The sequence below is a fragment of the Cervus elaphus genome, chromosome 18 (assembly GCF_910594005.1).
Source record: "Cervus elaphus chromosome 18, mCerEla1.1, whole genome shotgun sequence".
NCBI lineage: Eukaryota > Metazoa > Chordata > Mammalia > Artiodactyla > Cervidae > Cervus > Cervus elaphus.
This window is the reverse complement of record NC_057832.1, coordinates 97,762,160-97,783,983: the sequence shown is the minus strand read 5'-3', so window position 1 is coordinate 97,783,983 and position 21,824 is coordinate 97,762,160. Positions and strand designations below refer to the sequence as shown.

At 41.1% G+C, this 21,824-nt stretch overlaps 1 protein-coding gene and 1 non-coding gene across 5 annotated transcripts in view; both read left to right on the top strand.

Moving 5' to 3' along the window:
- Positions 1–21,824, top strand: part of GRM8 (glutamate metabotropic receptor 8) — an 834,842-nt gene that overhangs the window by 28,424 nt on the left and 784,594 nt on the right. The window lies entirely within an intron of this gene.
- Positions 18,684–18,898, top strand: LOC122675047. The gene has a single exon (XR_006335197.1). It is a non-coding gene; the product is annotated as a small nucleolar RNA U3 (small nucleolar RNA).

The window sequence follows — 21,824 nt, the reverse complement described above, 5'->3', positions numbered from 1 at the left end:
TAGAGAATGAATCTTATGAAGGGAAAGTACACAGTTCTGCATTGTACTTTGTTTTATATGGGCTTCCCTGGTGGGTCCTTGGTAAAGAATCTTTCTCCCAAGCAGGAGATGCAGTTCGATCCCTGAGTCAGGAAGACCTCCTGGAGTAGGAAATAGCACCCCACTCCAGTATTCTTGCGGAAAAATCCCATGGATGGAGGAGCTTGGTGGGCTATAGTCCATAGGATCGCAAAGAGTAGGGCACGACATAGCAACTAAACAGCAGCAACAGTTGTTTTACATAACAATTAAATGCAGTAGAAGATGGCAACTGTTTTCAAATAGCATATCCACTAGTGGACATTTTATCTTTTACATTTATTTAATTGAAAGATAATTGTTGTGAAGTAATTAGCCTCCAACTAATAAAAAAATTAAAAAAAAAAAAAAAGAAAGATAATTGCTTTACATTGTGTGAGTTTCTGCCGTGCAGCAACGTGCATCAGCCATGTATATACCTGTATCCCCTCCCTCTTGGGCCTTGCTCCTACCTCCTCCCAACGATCCCACTCCTCTAGGTCACCGCAGGGCCCTGAGCTGAGCGCCCTGTGTGATACAGAAGCTCGCCACAGGCTACCTGTTTTACACATGGCAGTGTATGTACGTCAGGGCTACTCTCTCCACTCATCCCAGCCTCTCCTTCCCTTGCCGTGTCCCCAAGCCTGTTCTCTGCCCCTGTGTCTTTATCCTTGCCCATTAACAAAAAAATATTTTGGGGACTTCCCTGTTGGTCCAACGGCTGAAACTCCGAGCTTCCAGTGCAGGGGGCCTGGGTTAGATCCTTGGTCAGGGAGCCGGATCTTACATGCTGGAGTAGGAGTTTACAAGCTGCAGTGAGGACCTGGTGCAGGTCCTCATATTAAAAAATTATTAAAAATTTTAATAATTAAAATTATTTAAAAAATTATTTAAAAATGTTTTAGGAAGCTTGGCACAAAAATAATTTACTTTTTTAAAAAGTTGTCTTCCCTCATTCCCCTAATACTTGGCCTTATGGAACCTTGGGGATGAAAGGCATTTTTGAGATCTGTTAAAGTCTTTCATCCAAAGCAGAATCTCATCTATTAAGATCCTGAATACCTAGTGATTCAATACTGCCTTTTATTCCTTGTAGTGTTAAACAGACATCTCCACTCAACCTTCCTCTAGAGTTCAGTGCTCTCGAGGGCAGGAAACATGTCTCACTCATTTTTCTGTCCCTAAGAGTATCTGGTGTGGTCCTCGCAGAGAGAGGTCCCAAAGAATGCCTCCTGAGACATTTAAACACTGTCAGTGCTGGGGTGCTAATAATCTCAGAGACTGGCTCACTCCATTTTTATTGACATTCTTTTGTTTTTTTCTCTATCCTGACCTGAAATCTTCCCTCTTGAGTAGATTTAGGAATGGCTTTAATTCCAGAAGGGATGGGGAGGCCCACCCAGCCGTTTGGACAGGGAAGCAGTCCTGGTGCTCTAGACAATCACTTCCACCTGTTGGGCCTGCTCCTGTCTTCTGATGCATCTCTTTCTTTCGTGGGACAGCTCTTCAGATATCTGAAGGTCCTGATTGTCCAGAGTCTTGAGTTCTCCAGGCTAGAAGTTTCTACTGTTTCACCTGCTCCTGATAGTAACATTTGCTGAGAGCCTTCTATATGCCAGGCACTGTGCTAAACACTTGGCATGCCTGATCTTATTTGATCCCCATTACAATTCCATCAGATAAGAGTGGCTTTCAGATGAAGAAATGAGGCTTACTTAACTTAGAAGGTAGATAACTTAGAAAGTAAGTGGCCAAGCTGTAGTCTAACCTTAATCTAACAGATGCAAAAGCTCTTACTTTCAGCCTCTGCTTTGCAGTCTTTCATACAGTATGGTTTCAAATCCTTTCTGTTATGGTTCCTTTCCTCTGAACACAGGCCTGCTATTAGCTTAACTCTGTTCTAAGTGAGACTCGTTTTTCCTTGCCATTCTAAAGGATGGCCTTTAAGCAAGGAAGTTAGCATAGAGGACTTCAACTCTCTAAGCCTCATACTCTCAGAGTGGAAGAGGCCAGAATGGCAGCTGGTTTAGCTACCACATCCTCAGTGGGCAGAGGCCTGGAGTCTGACTGCTGTGACCCCGCGTGTCTTTCTTGCTCCTGGGAACCATTAGGAAATGTGTCCTCCTTCGGCACTGTGGATGGGAGCTTCCAATTGCGACAGATGGTTTTCGAGGAGGAGGCTGCATGGGAAGAATTTTTATTATTACAGATGGCCAGAGCAGTTTATGGATCAGGAAGTTTTCCATGGAAGGACTAACATATCCACAATTATTCTTTTAAGTTAATGGCAGGATGTGGTGAAACAACTTGGAGTTCAGGAAAACACAGAGACACTTAAACAAACACATGTGGTTTGTACCTACTCCTTTCCCAAACTAAAATGTGATCGTTGACAGCATTTCCTCAACACATGGAATTGAGTCTAGTCAAATGGAATGGTGGGGTGTGGAGCTATTGGGACCAAAGTGTGTACAACATTATCAATATCAGAAGGACAGATGATTCATTTTTACATATGTGGGGAGAGACCAGCGTGCTAACCCTATTTCCTGTACTTTGGAGAGGAAGAGAGTTGGGTATTTTTTAGCCCCTTCTGCAGTACACCTGCTCAGCAGCCCTGCGTGTCCACCAGTTGTCCAGCCATTGCGGCCCCCAGTGCTGCCGCTGTGTTTGTCATCACCCTCCCCCAGCTCTTCCTCTGTTCACCTGCCTTGATATTTCACCCCAAGGCTTCTTTAACCCAAACTAGAATGGACTTGACCTGACATACCTTTGTTTTGAAAACACTTTTGATCTTTTTAGAGTTCCTGTAGGTTTTCCTATTAGGTAAAGCAGCTTTCTGTACCTTTGGTTCCATGGTAATGGATTCCAGGACTACTTTAGAAAACCCACTAGCTTCACGTGCCAGTGGAAAGTTGGGAGTGTAATGGTCTAGCACAGTGAACACCAGCTCACCTGTATGAGGAGCACAAGCTGGGTAGAAACACTTTAGAAGCACGGTCATGAGATGATGTGAGCACATATATTTTTATTGCAGTCAGCGGAATTTGGAAAGTGACTCCTGCATTGCAGGCAAATGGTATGGGAGCACTAGCATGAAATTTAGTGTTCACTAATCAGCTCAAGGCAGAAAGTGCCAAATTAACTTGAGGCAGTAATTTCAAATTTAACGGTATTTAAAAGTCATGAAACCCTCTTTCTGAATTTTCAGCAACCTTTCCCAGTTCTCCAAGTGCCAGGCCTGCTCTGGGAAAGTCAAAGGAGGATATAGGTGCAGGAGAGCCTTCCTTGAGCTGTTTGCATTTTGAGGAAAGGAAGATTGTGTCGCAAAACTCAAAAGAACCTACCTGGTACTGTCTGCAAATAGACCTTTTAGGAAACTGGGATACAGACCAGAATTCGATGGAAAAATCTATTAGAGTTGGTTAAAGATGGTGAACATGAAGAGCAGAGATTTTTCTGGGAAAAATAGAACTACTACTTTTGTAAAAAGCCTTAAGTTTCTGAGTTTGTGGAAGGAGACAGAATAATTAGCTTTTCTGGGTAAACCCTGACTCTGTTCCTACCACCCTGCTCTTTGGTAGCTGCCTCCTAAGGAAGAAGAGCAAGGGGAAAGAGAAAAGACAGAAGGAAGGAGAGAGGAGAGAAGAAAAGGGAAGCCTGGAAGTGTGTGCCAAACTGCTTATTTGGAAGGAGAGAATGAATCAGAGCAGCCCCCACCTTTTTTTCCTAATGTGGATTTTAATATTTAAAATTATCAGTACCATCATTGAGGACATTAAGATGCTTTTATGTTGAACTGATTAAAATTACATTTGAAATAATGAATGACATGAAATATACAAATATCATCCCCAGGATATTTGTACATTTTTCTTTTTTTAAAGCTTAAAAATGATAAACAACAGTCATGGTAAGTTTTCAGAAGCATTATCCTAAGAGATACAGGGTAGTGAGGGGGTGGGGCAGAAATTCCAGACTGGCAGGTCCCATGAAGTGATTTACTGTAACATTGGGGGCCTGCCCGGAGGGATTCAGAATTCCTGCCTCTGGTATAATTGAAGAGAATTTGAACTACACTAGAACTCAGGATTCATTTTCTTCCTAGTATTTCTAAGACTGAAGATGCCTGTTAAAATAGGCCTTTATAGCTGGTAGGGAGAGTTTCCCAAGGCTGGCTGATCCTGAACTGAGCTCGTTTCTTGAAGCGTTTGGGGCATGGCACCAGATCACACTTGTTTCTTTCCTTTGCCCAAGCTACATCCAACCTTCATCAAAGCCACCTTAATTAATTTTTTCCCAGCAGTATAGGTTGCAGAGTGGGGCTTTTGGCTTTTGTAGTTGGCATGTAACTATCATCCTCCCCTTGGAGGGAGCCTCCACTGTGCTGAAGGTTAGCAGAGACCCAAGCCTTGGCAAGGAGCCCCTTTGGGTGGGCTGGCAGGTCAGCCTGCTGGTTTTGACAAGGGTTTTCCATGATCATCCGTAGGAGCATCACCAACCCTCTGTAATTTCCAAAGCAAAGCTCTGAAATTGCCTAAATTCCACAGAGGAAAAACAAGGGTTCCTCCTGTTGTCCCCGCCCTAAAGGTATACCTGAGCAGCAAAGGAAGGGACTATTTTCTCCCTGTGTGAAGGTCTAGCTAGCTGGAGAGTGACCCTGATATAGGAAGTGGAGACGCCTCCACCCATCCCCACTCCCTCCTCTTCAGTCTCTCCTCTGCCCTTTTCCTGCTTCCCTATGGGCTGTTTGAACATTTTATAGTATTCTGTTTTGATTTATCTGTTATATTTTAGAGTGTATCTCTTTATGTAGCTTTTTTAGTGGTTGCTCTATGTATTACATTTATATACAGATGATTAATCACAGTCTTCTGGTGTTGACATTTTACCAGTTCCACTGAAGTGTAGAAACTTACCTTCCTTTCCCCTCCTCCTTTTATGATTGTTTTAAATATTTTCTCTGCATACCTTGCAAACCACAATAGGCAGTGCTATGATTTTTGCTTTAATCATAAACCAAATTTAGAAAACTAAAGGGAAGTCAAGTCTGTAGTATTTTATGTTTTTGCTCTTTCTGTTTTTGTTTTTTTTTCTTCTTTTTCTTCTCAGACTCCTCCTTTGATTTTTTATTTTCTCTTTAGAGAGCTCCCTTTAGCCTTGCTTTCAGGATAGGTCTGTTGGCAAGATTGTCTTAGTTTTCATTCTTCTGAGAGTGTCATTCCTGAAGACTATTTTCTCTGGATATTGAGTCCTGGGTTGACAGCTTTTTCTTTTAGCACTTGAAAAATACTGGGCTTCTTCCTCCTTGATTTTTTATGAGAAATCCTCTGTTATTCAAACTGGTTTTTCCTTATAGTGAATGCATCATTTCTTTCTGGCTGCTCTTTTTTTTTTTTTTTTTTGGTTTTGTATTTAGTTTTCAGAAATGTGACTATGTGTTGTGACCTGAAGACATATATTTAGTTTACCCTGTTTGATGTTCACTGAAGTTCTTAAGTTTGTTTTTTGCTGAGTTTGGGAATTTTTGGCCATTATTTCTTCATATCCTTTTTTTGGCCCCACCCTCTTCCGCACCCCCGGGAGCCAGATGACCTATACTTTAGATCTTTCACTATAATCCCACAGGTCTCTGAGACTCTGCTCTTTTTTTTTTTTTAAATTTATTTTTATTAGTTGGAGGCTAATTACTTTACAATATTGTAGTGGTTTTTGTCATACATTGACATGAATCAGCCACGGATTTACAAGTATTCCCTGTCCTGACCCCCCCTCCCACCTCCCTCTCCACCCGATTCCTCTGGGTCTTCCAAGTGCACCAGGCCCGTCTGCTCATTTTTTTCAATCTACTTTCTATTTTTCAGATTGGATATTTTCTATTTTTCTGTCCTCAAATTTGTGGATTCTTTTCTCTATCTGCTCCATTTTACTGTTAGCCCATCCATTGAGGATTTTTTGTTTGTTTGTTTGTTTTAAATTTCAGTTATGGTCCATTTTAGCTCCAAAATTTCCATGTGGTTCTTCTATCTTTGTTGAGAATTTCTACTTCTTTGTCAGATCTTTCCAATTTTTCATTCATTTCAAGAAAGGAATTGCTTATTGCAGCTATACTGGTCTGGCAGTGAGAAGGAGGGGTGCTTGGACGCTGCTCCCCACCTGAGCTCTGCCCATACTCCTGGGGATGGCATGGCTGAGGGCACTTGCTAGAGTCCTGAATCTCCATGAGTTTCCTCTGACAGCTCCTCAGCTGAGATTGCACCTGGAGGAAGTGAACGTCCTGTCTCCCCACTCAGGTGTCTCAGAAATCATCCTGCTGGGGGTGTAGGGACAACTCAGTAGAGTCTTTGCTGGTGGGTTGGGCTTGGGACCACAGTTTTTCCCTGCAGTGTTTGGTTGGAATAGGGTGATTGTTATTAATATCTAAAAGTTTCCTATCTCCAAGGGGCTAGGATGCCTCATTCTTCACTCTTGGGTTAGAGAGAGGAGTACTGGATTTTTGTCTAAGCCTGCTGGCATTTCCAAGTTACTGACTCCTCCAGTATCTAGTCTGGAATATATGAGGGGGAAAAGAAGAAAAGCCAGCTGGGAACTCACTGCCTTGTCATTCCTTGGGTCCTGAGATCCGTAACTTTCTTGACTTTTCTCTCCCTGTCAGAGTCGTCTTATGTTTGTTTCAGATATAATAGCCCTGTTTTTGGCTGTAGCTGTGGGAACAAGACAGAAGAGTGTATTTACTCCATCTTCCTGTTTGAACCCCCCTTGCTGCTCATTGTTATCCTCGTCATTATCCACACCAGACACCCTTTGTATTGCTTCACTTTCTCAAGATCAGAGAACATGGTGTGGTTTCAAGGACATCTATTGATTCTGTAAGAAACTTAGCCCAGATGGGCATCACTGCAGGGCAGAACCAGCCTCAAGCACTGGGCCAGTGGCAAGGACAGTTTGGTGAGTGGCCTAGAGTTTCGTGGTTAGATGAACCTGGGTTCAAATCCTCTTTCTAACCACGTAGTTGTTATGTGACACTGATATATTATTTAACCACCCCTAGCCTCATTTCTGCTACCTGTTATGAGGATTAGAAATGGCATATTTCTACCATATGATATTGCCTTGCTTATATGTGGAATCTAGGAAAAAGGGTACAAATGTACTTATTTACAAAACAGAAGTACAGTCATGGATGTAGGAAACAAACATGGCTACTAAGGGGTAAAGGGAGGGGGATAAATTGGGAGATTGGGATTGATATATACAGACTACCATATATTAAAACAGATAACTAGTAAGGACCTACTGTATAGCACAGGGAACTCTACTCACTACTCTGTAATGGCCTATATGGGAAAAGAATAGAAAAAAAAAAGAAAGGATATATGTAACTAATTCACTTTGCTGTACATGTGAAACTAACATTTGAGTAAATCAACTATACCCCAATAAAAAAGTGGCATATTGCTGGTGCCTAGCACATACTAGGTGCTGTAAAAAGAACAGCTCTTATTGTTACAAAGAAGGTTATACATTCTCCAGATATTTTGTCAATAATCTGATCTTTGCCAGGAAAGAAACAAGTCCAAACTCAGTGAGGATGCTGTTTTTCTGTAAACAAGTCATAGTTAAGTAAGAAGACCCAGAAATGACCTCTTCCCATCCCAAATACTGCATCCGAAGGAGAGCATCAGCTAGAACACGGAGCAGGCATGGTAATTCCTCTAAGGCAGTGGAGTAGAGTCATTTCTGGAGCAATGGGTAGCTTGTTAATGCTGTGATTAGACTCCTATTCTCTGTTAAAAAAGATTTCACACTGCAGGAAGCAAGTTAAGGGACCTTGGGGGAGGCTTCTCTGCTCCCTAAGGAGAACCAGAAGTATGAATCATTGATTGTATTTTAGGCAATGTTCTGCTGCTGATAAATTCAGCTTGATCATATACTGACTTCAGAATATGTCTTTCAGCTCCTGCGTATAAGTCAGGTGAGATCTGAGATGGAAGGAAGGAGGGACATCAGTGCTTTTCCCAGGGGAAGGGTGGACTTCTAAGCTGAAAAGGGCAGGGGGGCTCTTCCTGACTTGTCTCAGCACTGGATTTCATGTTGATGGGCTCTGGATAAAGACAGTCCATGCAGGCCTTCGGACAGTTCGGGGGTCTGAGCCAGGAGGCCAGCTTGGAACACTTGTGGAGGAGCACAGAGTTAGGTCAAGTTCCCTAGATGGGGATTCTTAGGCAAGTGATTTATTGAAGCGCATTCTCAGGAGAAAGAATGTAGTTACAGATGAAGCCTAGTGTCAGCCTGATCCTGTGATCGCTCTGTAGCATCCTTTGCACTGAGTCTGTTCTGTCTTGAAGCAAGGAAGTGGGGATTTTATATCCTTGCATCATAAGCTAGGGACAGCTTCGCCCTAAGTTAGGGGTAATTCCCAACCCCCTTTGGGCAGGTGGCACTTCTCTGGAGGTCATAGTTATGACCTGGTCTTCCTAGCCTACGACCCATGGATAACTTCAGTAAGAGCGAAGAAGGTAACTGTGAGGTTACTGTCACGTGGCCTGAAACCCAGGGGTCTGGAAGGGAAGAGGCTTCCTTCCCTTGGGGGTTGAGGACTAGAATTAGACCCACACAGTCCTATGGCTGGGACCTGAGGGCTATGTGGCTTGATGACAAAGAGGACAGCAAGAGGCTTCACATCAGGAACTTAGTCTAGAAAGCAGATTCTTGGAGGAACCCATGGTCTTTGCTCCTTGTCTGAGTGGTTGCAGTGGGAATCTGCTCTAGTTAGAAGTTCAGCATCTGGACTTCAGTTTCTTCAATTCTGTAAATGTTTTCCTTGATTTTAATTCCATTCATTTCATAAGAGCCCTTTTTGTAATATGATTGCTTTATTCATAACATTTTGCAATAATTCTTTGACTTATTATTGCAGTTTGTGCCCTGGTTAGGGAAGAGGCATAAGTTTTTGTATTTTCATGTGTTTTATGTGCAGAAACTGGGTGGCTCTAGGGAGCAGTGGAAACACGTGAAGTTGGAGGACAGAGGGAAACCTCAGTCCTGTTGGTCTAGGGACTTTTGGGATAGCAAAGTTCTTCTAATTTTAAAAATTAAATGTTTTGAATGGTTCTTTATTCTTAAACTTGATGCAAGTTTACAGAATTTACTGTTCATTGTCATTGCCAAGTAAACCTGCAGTAAAAAATAAAGTGCAAAAAAAAAAATATAAAAAGAAACCCCAACCAAAAAAATAAAGCATGACAAATGTGTAGCTGTCAGTTTGCTAGCCATCAAGATATTAAATAATTCAATAATGTATTCAAGATTTAGCCTTAGGTTTAAGGAAATTTAGTGGGTTAAAGAATTCTGTCTTGTCACTTATTATTTGAGCAACTGGCAATCCGAACTTTATACAAATGTAACCAAGAGAACAAGAATGCTAGAACTTTTTCTATTGTCCTCTTAACCAAAATAGAAAAAAAATTAAACAGTAATGCAGAAGTGCCATGTGTCTTGGATGTGGTTTGCAAAGTTAAAAACTTGAATCTTAAAGCTTAAGAAACACTCTTGAACTTTGTAACTGGTTTGTGCAGAAAAAACTTCTAATTCAGACAGTTTACTTCTCTAGGATGGAGGCTTCTAGTGAAAGAATTTTATTACATGATGTGGGTCATATTTTGCTCAGCTGCTTTTGTTGAAATAGTGGCATAGATTCAGTATTGGTCCTTGGAACTTATTTGGTGTTTTAGAAAATTATAGGTCACTATCCATTAAAATAAACTTCTGAGGAGGTTCCTTCTTTTATGCAAGTCTTTTGATTACAGAGTTTTTACCACTCAAGCTTTGGCTTATACTGGACACCCTCCCAGGCTAGAAACACCATCACTGTAGTATTGGATCTCAGGTCAAACTGACTAGCCTCACGGCAGGTTATGGAAGACAGCTAGAGCAGGCATCTTCTTTGGGTGTAGTTACTGCTGACTTAAAAAAAAAAAAAAGCACAATGTGAGAGTTGTGAATTGAGTTATATTTGGGGCAAAATGAAGACTATAGCATGGGAGAGAGTACCTCAGATAGCTCTGAGAAAAAGTCCCAAAGAGATGGAGCAAGGTCAGTATATATGTGGTTTTAGTGAAGGGGGAGTACATGCAATCAAGTGAGCGCATGCGCGCGCACGCACACCCACACCCACACCTACACACACACACACACACATATTTTGCAGAAGGTTTCTGCCAGTCACAAGGAGCAGTCATTGTGAAGGATTTTAATGCTTTTCTAGCTATGAGGAGATACAAGAATTAGGCTCATAAAATTGGTTCCTAGAAATATCTTAACAATCTGAAGACCTGTCCTGCCAGTTTTTCCCAGAGCAGAGTGCCTCATTTCTGCTCTGCACTCTGACCTCCTTTCAGGGAGAGTTGAAAGTCAGCAGCTTGAAGCACATGATTTAGTCCTTGTACAGTCCAATTTGTAGTTGACCATACCTGTGTTGGCTTTCACTGAAACTAACCATTTAAAAAAATGTTATATATATATATATATTTTTTAATACTAAAAACATTTTGTATTGGGGTATAGCCCATGAACAATGTGATAGTTTCAGGTGAACAACGAAGGGACCAGCCATTCATATACATGTATTCATTCTCCCTAAACACTCCTCCCATCCAAGTTGGCACATAACATTGAGCAGAGTTCCATGTGCTGTATAATAGGTCCTTGTTGGTTATCCACTTGAAATATAGCAGTGTGTACATGACCTTCTCAAAGTCCTTAACTATCCCTTCCCCCTGGCAACCATGAGTTTATTTTCTGAATCTCTTTCTGTTTTGTTAAATTCAGTTGTATCATTTTAAAATTTTAGATTCCACATGTAACTGATGTCATATGATATTTTTCTTTCTCTGTCTGACTGACTTCACTCAGTATGATGCTCTCTCAGTCCATCCATGTTGCTGCAAATGGCCTCATTTCATTCTTTTTAACGACAGAGTAATATTCCATTGCCAAAAACCAAGCATTTACTGTCTGGAGTTGGATATTTCTAAGAAGTTTTCAAACTTGATTAATTTATTGATTAAAGATCAGATTCTTAGGGGACCTGTATCTTTTCCCTATTTATTTAAAGTGTTCTGCATCTGAGAAAGCTTTGGCCCCTTTCAGAGAGAGAGAGGTCTCAGCTTGGTGCAACAAAAGGCATCCTGTCCAGGAGTGAGCTGCCTGTTTGCCTGGGTCCTGCCATGTTGGTGTTGCTTAGTGGATTGGATCTTCCAAAGGGGGAGTCAGTTTGCTGTGTGGTCTGGGGTCTGCAAGGGCTTGTGCCTTGTGCACCTCACATACCTCATCTCCTTCATCTCTGGGCAGAGCCTTTGGGATGGGTCTGGAAGCTCACATGCATACCCCTGGATTTGCATGAGGATAGTGTGACAAGCCTGCTTTTTATGCTGACTCTCCTTTCTCTGAGCTCTTGAAATATCTATGGTCATAAATAGTGGCTTATTTAAAATTCTATGCATGACTATAAAAATAGTTTCATTTAGAAAGAAAAATGAATAATTTTAAGTACCTCCTTAGGAGATTTAGTAAAAAACATGACAGAATAATTTTTGCCATGGAAGAAAGGAAGTCTTGGATGTATTTCTCTGTTTCAGTTTTGCAGTAGCTGACGGTCTAAGGACGAGGCTTGCTTTCTTGACTGAGATGTCACCCAGACAGGTAGCACCATTTGCTCCTAATGATGACTGATGGTAGTCAAGCAAGTTCTTCCGTGTCAAGAGGGCACTTGGAAGGCAGGTGATAGAACGCAGTTCTCACCACCTGAAAGCATTTGTTATCACTCACACTTTGATGCAGCAACACATTGCCGTTCTTGGCATAATGAGAGCCGGGCTGCAGGAGTTACTGCTGCAACCAACTCTTACCTGCCAAACTATAAAGACAAACTATTTTGAGGATTAAAGGATGGAATCCCTTTGTGCTTTGTTGAAGCAGAACTGAGAGGTTCATAATGACAGACAGAACCATTAGGAAGCATGAAAGAAAAAGCAGCGGCAGGTCTGCAAGTGTTCTGTGTAGAAAGGAGTTGATGCCCTTTGAATGTTTAAGTTCAAATAATGTGCAGTCCTTTATCTCCAAAGACCACATTACCGACCCACTGTTAGTGGAGCATGTGTTATGGATTGTTTTCCAGCAGAGGGGATAGATTGTCTTCAGATCTGTCTCCTCATGCTTGCCAGAGAGCTCCTTAGAGACCAGTGACAGCCACCACGGAGCCCGAAGGCAGGGGAGAGGGGAAGCTGGATTGTAACGGCTAGTGCTTGTGATGTGCTGGGTTCCTTTCTAAACACTACATGAATCACTTCAATTATTCTTCACCAACAAGCCCTTTAGGAGGCAGGAGTGCTTATTAGTCCCACCATTACAAATAGGGACAAGCTTCCCAGGTGGTGCTGGAGGTAAAGAACCTGCCTGCCAATGCAGGAGACATAAGAAATGGGGGTTTGATCCCTGGGTCAGGAAGATCCCCCTGGAGGAGGGCATGGCAACCCACTCCAGTATTCTTGCCTGGAGAATCCCGTAGACAGAGGCAGCCTGGTGGGCTACAGTCCATAGCATTGCAAAGCGTTGGACATGACTAAAGCGACTTAGCACGCAGCACAAGAGGAAAAACTAGGCTAAAGAACTTGCCCGTGGGCACACAGCTAGTAAATGGGGCAGCTAGCATTTGGAGTCATGGAAGCGGATGCCAGGGCTGCAGCCCTTAAGCTTTGCATCCTGCTGCGGTCTAGGGAGTGACTGAGAACACAGCATCTGGGCTCAGAGAAATATGGACTCAAATTCTGACTCTTCCAACTGACTGTGTTATGAACATGAGCAAGTTATTAAACACTGTTGAGGCAAGAAAAGAAATCAGCCGGAGAAGTCTGTTGCAGATCATCGCCCAGAATACACATGCTGTAAATGCTCGCTGCTGCTGCTGCTAGCATTTTGATTTTGCCACAGAACAGAGTGAAGCTGAGAGGTAGGGGCTCTCTACTGGAGGGTGTGTAAAGAAAGAATTACCTTGACATTCTTATTATTAACAGGGCAGATTTCTGAGCCCCACTCATGAGAGATCCTAATTCAGTAGGGTCTGGGGGAGTGGTGGATAACTGGACCCAGAAACCTGAATTTTTCACAAAGACTTTAGGTGATACGGAATGGATGGTCTGCAGAGCTCACGTTGAGAAGCTCAATGGTGTGGGAATCACAGAAGTGTCCCGTCCTTATCCTGGCTGGGCTGACTGGCCACAGATGGTGTGCACAAGGCTTTAGAATTTCCACTAGTTCAGAGCTGCCTTCCATAATTGATTTCTACATAGAGTCACAGTCAAGCAATAAAGTGGCACGCGCGTGTTCTGCAGACTCTGTCTTAATCATTAAAAAACAAAAGTAACGAAAATAAAGCAGCAAAAACCAGCCATCGGAATGTAAAAGTTTCAGTTTCAGTATTGGCAATTTTAGAATGTGTGCTGGAGCGAACAATAGGAAAAAATCACAGACTTTTGGAGCCGATGCTGAACTGAGGACAAGAGGGGAAATGGCTGGTTTAAAAATCATTTAGTCACCTGGCAGCAAGTCTGCAACAGAACTTCGGTGTTTTGCTACCCTGGCCACCTCTGGACTTGCACTCTTTGGGGGGCTCTGCCTTCCCTGAGTTTAGGGTGACAGCCTGAAGGAGGCAGGAGCCCCTCACCTGCCTGCCACTGGATGTACTCTTTTTCAGTCTGGATGCTTTTCTCCACCTTGTGCAGCCGGTAACTGCCCACTGATTCTTTAGGGTCTCTTGTAAGCTGCCTTTTCTGGGATGGTTTCTTGGCCTGTCTCCCACCCTTGCTCCCAACAGAGTTCATTACCGCCCCCCCCCCTCCCCCGGCCATTACTGAACCTTATGGCATGTGTTGCACTTAATTGGAATTTTTTGCTACTTGTCTTCTTTCCTGGGATGCAATTAGGTGGCATGAGTGAAAGCCACTGTCTTATTTTCCACACTTGCAGACATCCTTAACCACTTATTTGTTTATTCTCATAAGTGAATGGAGCATCCACTGCCTATACTATGTACACTTAGAGAATACAAGGAAAGCAAAATATGGCCTTGATGAGAAAATCCATTTAAAAACTAGATAATTTGCTACTGATATGTAGTGTGAAGAAAACAGAAAAGGGTGATGTGATAGATAAATAAAATAGTGGTGGGATTTCTTTTGACTGGGTGGTCAGGGAAGGGCCTTTTCAAAGGGTCTCTCATGTGAGCTGAGACCCAGATGGTGAGATGTGGATCCATATAAAGATCTGAGAAAAGAGTTTTCTAGATGAAAGCAAGGGTATATGCAAATGAGCTTAAGATAAGAATGAATTGGTGTCTTTGGAGAACAGGAGGAAGCCGTGTAGGGAGACTAGAGTGAGTAAGAAGAGGGTGTGAGATGAAGACAGGCAGGGCAGCATCTTGTACGGCCTTGGTGACCATGGAGACGTCTGTCTGGATCCTAGTCTAGGGATGATGGGAGGCAGTTAGTGGTGCTGAAGCAGGAACACGGCATGGTGACATTCACATTGTTCATGGAGCACTGTTACCTGCTGAACTTTGACTTGTCCTCAGATTCTTTTTTTTTTTTTCATTTATTTTTATTAGTTGGAGGCTAATTACAATATTGTAGTGGTTTTTGCCATACATTGACATGAATCAGCCATGGATTTACATGTGTTCCCCATCCTGAACCCCCCTCCCACCTCCCTCCTGCCCTCAGATTCTTAATACGGTACCAGCCGTCCCCAACCTTTCTGGCACTGGGGACCAGGTTCATGGAAGACAATTTTACATGGATGGGAGGTAGGGGATGATTTTGGGATGATTTTTATAAGCTAGATTCCCAAGCTAGATTCCTCATATGTGCAGTTCACAGTAGTGTTCACACTCCTATGAGAATCTAATTCGGAGGCTGATCTCAGGAGGCGGAGCTCAGGTGGTAACGTGAGCGATGGGGAGTGACTCTAAGTGCCGACGAAGCTTCTGTCACTCACCTGCTGCTCACCTCCTGCTATGCAACCTGGTTCCTAAAGGGCTATAAACTGGTACCGGTCCATGGTTGTGGACCCCTGCTCTAGACAATCTCTACTTATTGATCAGTTTGCATTTAAGAAAAAAAAAAAAAAACTTAGATCATCTTGCTAAACCATTTGAAGATCACGTTCATGTTTCACTTTTGTATGTCTGGCCCTTTGTACTGTGTCTAGCAAAGAGTAGGTTCTTGGTGAATGCTTGTTGTATAAGTGAATGGTTTCTGAATTATATTGTTCTTTTATTTATTTATTTATTTTTATTTTTTTTTTATTAGTTGGAGGCTAATTACTTCACAACATTTCAGTGGGTTTTGTCATACATTGATATGAATCAGCCATAGAGTTACACGTATTCCCCATCCCAATCCCCCCTCCCACCTCCCTCTCCACCTGACTCCTCTGGGTCTTCCCAGTGCACCAGGCCCGAGCACTTGTCTCATGCATCCCACCTGGGCTGGTGATCTGTTTCACCATAGATAATATACATGCTGTTCTTTCAAAACATCCCACCCTCACCTTCTCCCACAGAGTTCAAAAGTCTGTTCTGTACTTCTGTGTCTCTTTTTCTGTTTTGCATATAGGGTTATCATTACCATCTTTCTAAATTCCATATACATGTGTTAGTATGCTGTAATGTTCTTTATCTTTCTGGCTTACTTTACTCTGTATAATGGGCTCCAGTTTCATCCATCTCATTAGAACTGATTCAAATGAATTCTTTTTAACGGCTGAGTAATATTCCATGGTGTATATGTACCACAGCTTCCTTATCCATTCATCTGCTGATGGGCATCTAGGTTGCTTCCATGTCCTGGCTATTATAAACAGTGCTGCGATGAACATTGGGGTGCACGTGTCTCTTTCAGATCTGGTTTCCTCAGTGTGTATGCCCAGAAGTGGTATTGCCGGGTCATATGGCAGTTCTATTTCCAATTTTTTAAGAAATCTCCGCACTGTTTTCCATAGCGGCTGTACTAGTTTGCATTCCCACCAACAGTGTAAGAGGGTTTCCTTTTCTCCACACCCTCTCCAGCATTTATTGCTTATAGACTTTTGGATAGCAGCCATCCTGACTGGCGTGTAATGGTACCTCATTGTGGTTTTGATTTGCATTTCTCTGATAATGAGTGATGTTGAGCATCTTTTCATGTGTTTGTTAGTCATCTGTGTGTCTTCTTTGGAGAAATGTCTGTTTAGTCCTTTGGCCCATTTTTTGATTGGGTCATTTATTTTTCTGTAATTGAGCTTCAGGAGTTGCTTGTATATTTTTGAGATTAATCCTTTGTCTGTTTCTTCATTTGCTATTATTTTCTCCCAATCTGAGGGCTGTCTTTTCATCTTACTTATAGTTTCCTTTGTAGTGCAAAAGCTTTTAAGTTTCATTAGGTCCCATTTGTTTAGTTTTGCTTTTATTTCCAATATTCTGGGAGGTGGGTCATAGAGGATCTTGCTGTGATTTATGTCGGAGAGTGTTTTGCCTATGTTCTCCTCTAGGAGTTTTATAGTTTCTGGTCTTACATTTAGATCTTTAATCCATTTTGAGTTTATTTTTGTGTATGGTGTTAGAAAGTATTCTAGTTTCATTCTTTTACAAGTGGTTGACCAGTTTTCCCAGCACCACTTGTTAAAGAGGTTGTCTTTTTTCCATTGTATATCCTTGCCTCCTTTGTCAAAGATAAGGTGTCCATAGGTTCGTGGATTTATCTCTGGGCTTTCTATTCTGTTCCATTGATTTATATTTCTGTCTTTGTGCCAGTACTATACTGTCTTGATGATTGTGGCTTTGTAGTAGAGTCTGAAGTCAGGCAGGTTGATTCCTCCAGTTCCATTCTTCTTTCTCAAGATTACTTTGGCTATTCGAGATTTTTTGTATTTCCATACAAATTGTGAAATTATTTGTTCTAGTTCTGTGAAAAATACCGTTGGTAGCTTGATAGGGATTGCATTGAATCTATAGATTGCTTTGGGTAGAATAGCCATTTTGACAATATTGATTCTTCCAATCCATGAGCACGGTATGTTTCTCCATCTGTTTGTGTCCTCTTTGATTTCTTTCATCAGAGTTTTATAGTTTTCTATGTATAGGTCTTTTGTTTCTTTAGGTAGATATACTCCTAAGTATTTTATTCTTTTTGTTGCAATGGTGAATGGTATTGTTTCCTTAATTTCTCTGTTTTTTCATTGTTAGTATATAGGAGTGCAAGGGATTTCTGTGTGTTAATTTTATATCCTGCAACTTTACTATATTCATTGATTAGTTCTAGTAATTTTCTGGAAGAGTCTTTAGGGTTTTCTATGTAGAGGATCATGTCATCTGTATATTGTTCTTTTAAATAAAGGAGTAGCAAAGTTATGTCTGTTGGGTGGCCTTTTAGCAAGTCCACAATGTGGTAGGTGGGAGCGTATTTTGGAAATGCGTTTGGTTGACCTGCCAGCTTATTTCAGTTAACTTTAAACATTTCTTTAGTTCTATAAAATTCAGATACAGTCAAGCCAGGAGATAACAGAGTGGGGGCTTCGGAGAGGCAGTGACAGCTGTATTTTCTCACTAGCCTTTAAGCATCAGACACGGAAGGCCTGGTGGTCTTCTGCCTCTGGTATCATCACAGACTGTTTTGAGAAACTTCTAATTATACACACTGAAAATGTTGGATAGCATATAAATGTTGTAGCCAAGCTCATCAAAATTTAAGGTAAATTCATAGGGGCTGAAAATTGAAGAGAGAGCTGACGTCATGGTGGTAAGTGAGAACTCTAGACTGCCTTGTGGGTACCTGGAGATTCGAGAAACCCAGAGCCTTAGTGGGATGAAATGGTGCTGTATAGCGGTGGGTGAGTGAGGGTCGTCTGTTGTGGGATGGGAGACAAGGTCATGGGCACTATAAGGTGGGAATTTAATAAGAGCCTGAAAAAGCCAGGAGTCTTGACGATCTGCACACCCAGTGAAAAGATGGACCAGAACCATCCATCTGGCAGAGAAAGTTGCTACAAAAAGTTGTTTGTTCCAGCCTGGGCTGGGAACAGAGGAACAGAAAGTCTCTCTCCTGAGAATTTAGACCTCATGAGGGTTTAGGGTTTAAATTTACATTATCTCTAATACATATGCTGTCCAGGAAACCTCAAGGGAATTAAGATGATTTCAGTGTGGTAGAGACTCAGAATGCCAGGCAGGATCAGGTGAGGATTCCCTTTGGAGGAATGCACACAGAGCTAAAGTTCTTTAGAATCTTCAGAGATTGTGAATAGCCCTATCTGAGCTCACAATAAAAAATTACCAACTACACAGGGTACACAAGTCATTAAGTAGAAACAGAAAACGATAGAATCAGATGTCCCAAGGACCTTGGTAGAAGAATGATCAGAGTCAGAAAATAAACTGAGGATCCTTGAAGAGTTTATAGGAATAAAAGAAACTTTCATTAAAAGTGTGGAGAAGGGATAGGAAGCTATTAAAAAGGATTAGGCAGAATTTGAAAAAGAAACAGTGAGATTCTGGAAATAGAGATTATTATTTGAAATTAAAAACTCAAAGAGAGAAGACTATACTTTCAGGGATCATTTCTATAGTTCGTTACTGGAGAAGTTTCTCTGATCGTGTAGAGCACCCGAAACCACGAGGAGGAGACGCAGCGTTCTCTCCTGAGCGTGAAACCGGCTTTTGGCATTGCTTCTGCAGCTGCTATTAGCCATTGATGATCGTTCTTCTTTTCCTTTTTGGAGATGAAGAGGGAGAGGACGTAGGCTGAGTGGTAAAAAAAAAAAAAAAAACTCAAAGAGAAAGGATTTTAACCACAAATGTCTTGTTTTAATAATCGGATGAGAGGTTTGAGTTTACAATATTCTTAAAGTAGCATGCATAGCAAAGTATACAAATTGTAAGTGCATAACCTTATGAATTTTCACAAATTAAATGTACTACGTAACCAGTCTTCAGTTTAAGGAACAGAACATTATCAACATCTTAGAAGCCCCTTCATGTGCTCCTCCAGGTAATCTCCCCACTCCAAGGGCAAACGCTATCCTGAATTCTAACACTATATTTAGCGTTGCCTGTTTTTATAAACATTATAAATGAATTTATATAGTACATACTGTTTTGCATATGATCTTTAACTCTCAAAATATGGAAATAATAAAAATATGAAATTCATTTATATTTTTCTTTTTTTGTAGTTTGCTTCTTGTTATTTAATATAGAATTCTATTGTATAAATAAACCATACTTTATTTATCTGTTCTATTGCTGATGGGTGTTTGGGTAATTTCCAGTTTTTGGTTATTATTTATCCATTTCTATCAGTTTGTATCTAGGAGTGGAATAGCTAGGTCCTGGAGTATGCATGTGGAAAGCATTAGTAGCACTGCCTAACAGTTCCCAGCCTTTTCTAACCTAGGTGAAATCTTGTGTGAAAATACAACAAATAAAACTGTATTAAAAAATGTCAGAATGAAACAAACTAATGAAATGGATGGATTAACAGATTAGACCCAGTGAAGAGTCAGTGATTTGAAAGATAAATATGAGAAATTATCCAAGATTCAGTATAGAAAGACAAAAGGATTGAAAAAGAGAGAAATTGAGACATAAAATTAGAAGATGCAACTATGTCTAATTGAAGGCTCAGTGGAATTGAGTTAGAGCCTAAAATTATCTAATTCAACATTATCCAGTAGAAATATAATGGGAGCCACACATGTAGAAAATTTTAAATTTCTAGCATATATATTTTATTTAACTTAACATGTAAAATGGACTTCCCTGTAGCTTATACAGTAAAGAATCTTCCTGCATTGCAGGAGATCCCTGGGTCAGGAAGATCCTCTGGAGAAGGGAATGGCAACCCACTCCAGGATTTGTGCCTGGAAAATTCCTTGGACAGAGGAGCCTGGTGGGTTACAGTCTGTGGGGTCACAGAGAATTGGACATGACTGAGTGACTAACACTAATATGTAAAAGATATTTTTATTTCAACAGGTAATCAATATGAAAATTAATAATGAGCTTTTTCACATTTTTAAAAAATACTAAGTCCTCAAAATCTGGTGTGTAATTTTACATTTTGGGCTTCCCTCATGGCTCAGTGTTAAAGAATCCACCTGCCAATGCAAGAGACGTGGGTTCGATCCCTGGGTCAGGAAGATCCCTTGAAGAAGTAAATGGCAGCCCACTCCAGTATTCTTGCCTGGGGAATCCCATGGACAGAAGAGCCTGGCGGGCTACAGTTCATGGGATCACAAGAGTCAGACACAACTGAGTGACTAAAATGACAATAGCTTTACATTTATAGAGTATCTTAATTTAGACTAGTGACATTTCAAGTGTTCAACAACCACATGTGGCTAGTGACTACCATATTAGCGTAGCTCTAACCAGTGAAGGTGTTTAGGGAGGAGAAATTGACTGAAGGTCACTGGGTATGTGGAGAAATGAGCCAGTTGTAGCAGAGGGCGTTGTTGGGAGGAATGTGGGTTAGTGTAACATCTCAGTGGTGGCATCAAGCTTTGAGTTACATGCATTCATGTCCCTCTGTACACTTCTTATACCCTTCAACATCCAGTGAGTTGAAAAATTACAGGCATTGAGTCCATCAGAGCAATAGTCAACCATGGCTTAGTACCAGAAGAGAAATATATCATGTCTGTTGAATTTACAGAGGGGATGTGGAAACTCAGAATTTAATTATCCTCATGCAAATTTGACCAGCAGCCTAAAGTGAACATGTCTGACATTTACATCAAAGTTCACTGTGTTTATTAATAGCAGCAGGCAGGTTGGAAGTGGTTTTCATTGCTTTGGCTGCAATGATATGAAAAGTTGACAATGAATATAAGTAGGTTATTACCTTGGTTTTTATGTCTCAGTTAAAAGAGAACACCAGGTCCTAGTGTGCTCATATAAGCCAAAAGCTGTGTTATCTGGCTCGGAATCAAATACCTTATGAACTTGACCCAGATAACCTTAGACTTCCTGGGAAATTCTATGTTTAGGTAAGATATGTGACTGCAGTCTGTTGGGTCACTGTTGCAATAGTTTCAAAAGCAGTGAAGCAAGGCCTTTAGAACCTCTGCCTAGTGTTGCTATTTGAAAAGTAGTAATAACACGGCTGTATTTAAAATAAATAACCAGCAAGGACCTACTGGATAGCATAGGGAACTCTGCTCAATACTCTGTAATAACTAAATGGGAAAAGAATTTGAAAAAGATTAGTTACAGGTGTATGTGTAATTGAATCCCTTTGTTGTACATCTGAAACTAACACAACATTGTTAATCAACTCCCATATAAAATAAAAATTAAAAAGCAGACAAGTAGTAATGAGCTTGAAAATGTTTCCTTGTCCTTAAAAACACCTCTAAAGTGCTGTGTTTATTTGTGTAATCATAACACTTTTTTATGCTGGCTCTGCCATTCCAAAAATAGGGGTGTGACTATTATGCAAGAGAGACCATTATGTAAGGTTGGGATCTTTACGACAGGAAAAAAATTCTTCTTTATCTCTTGGTTTAAGTATGAGACCTGCTCAGGCAAGTAAGTGCAGCCATTATGTTTGGTTATGAGGCCAGCAATGAAATTATTAGTTTAATCCAATCATCCCAAGTACTGGAACATACAGATCTAGAGTGTTCTACTATGTTAACTTTGAGATACTCTTTATATTGACTTTGAGAAGTTTATG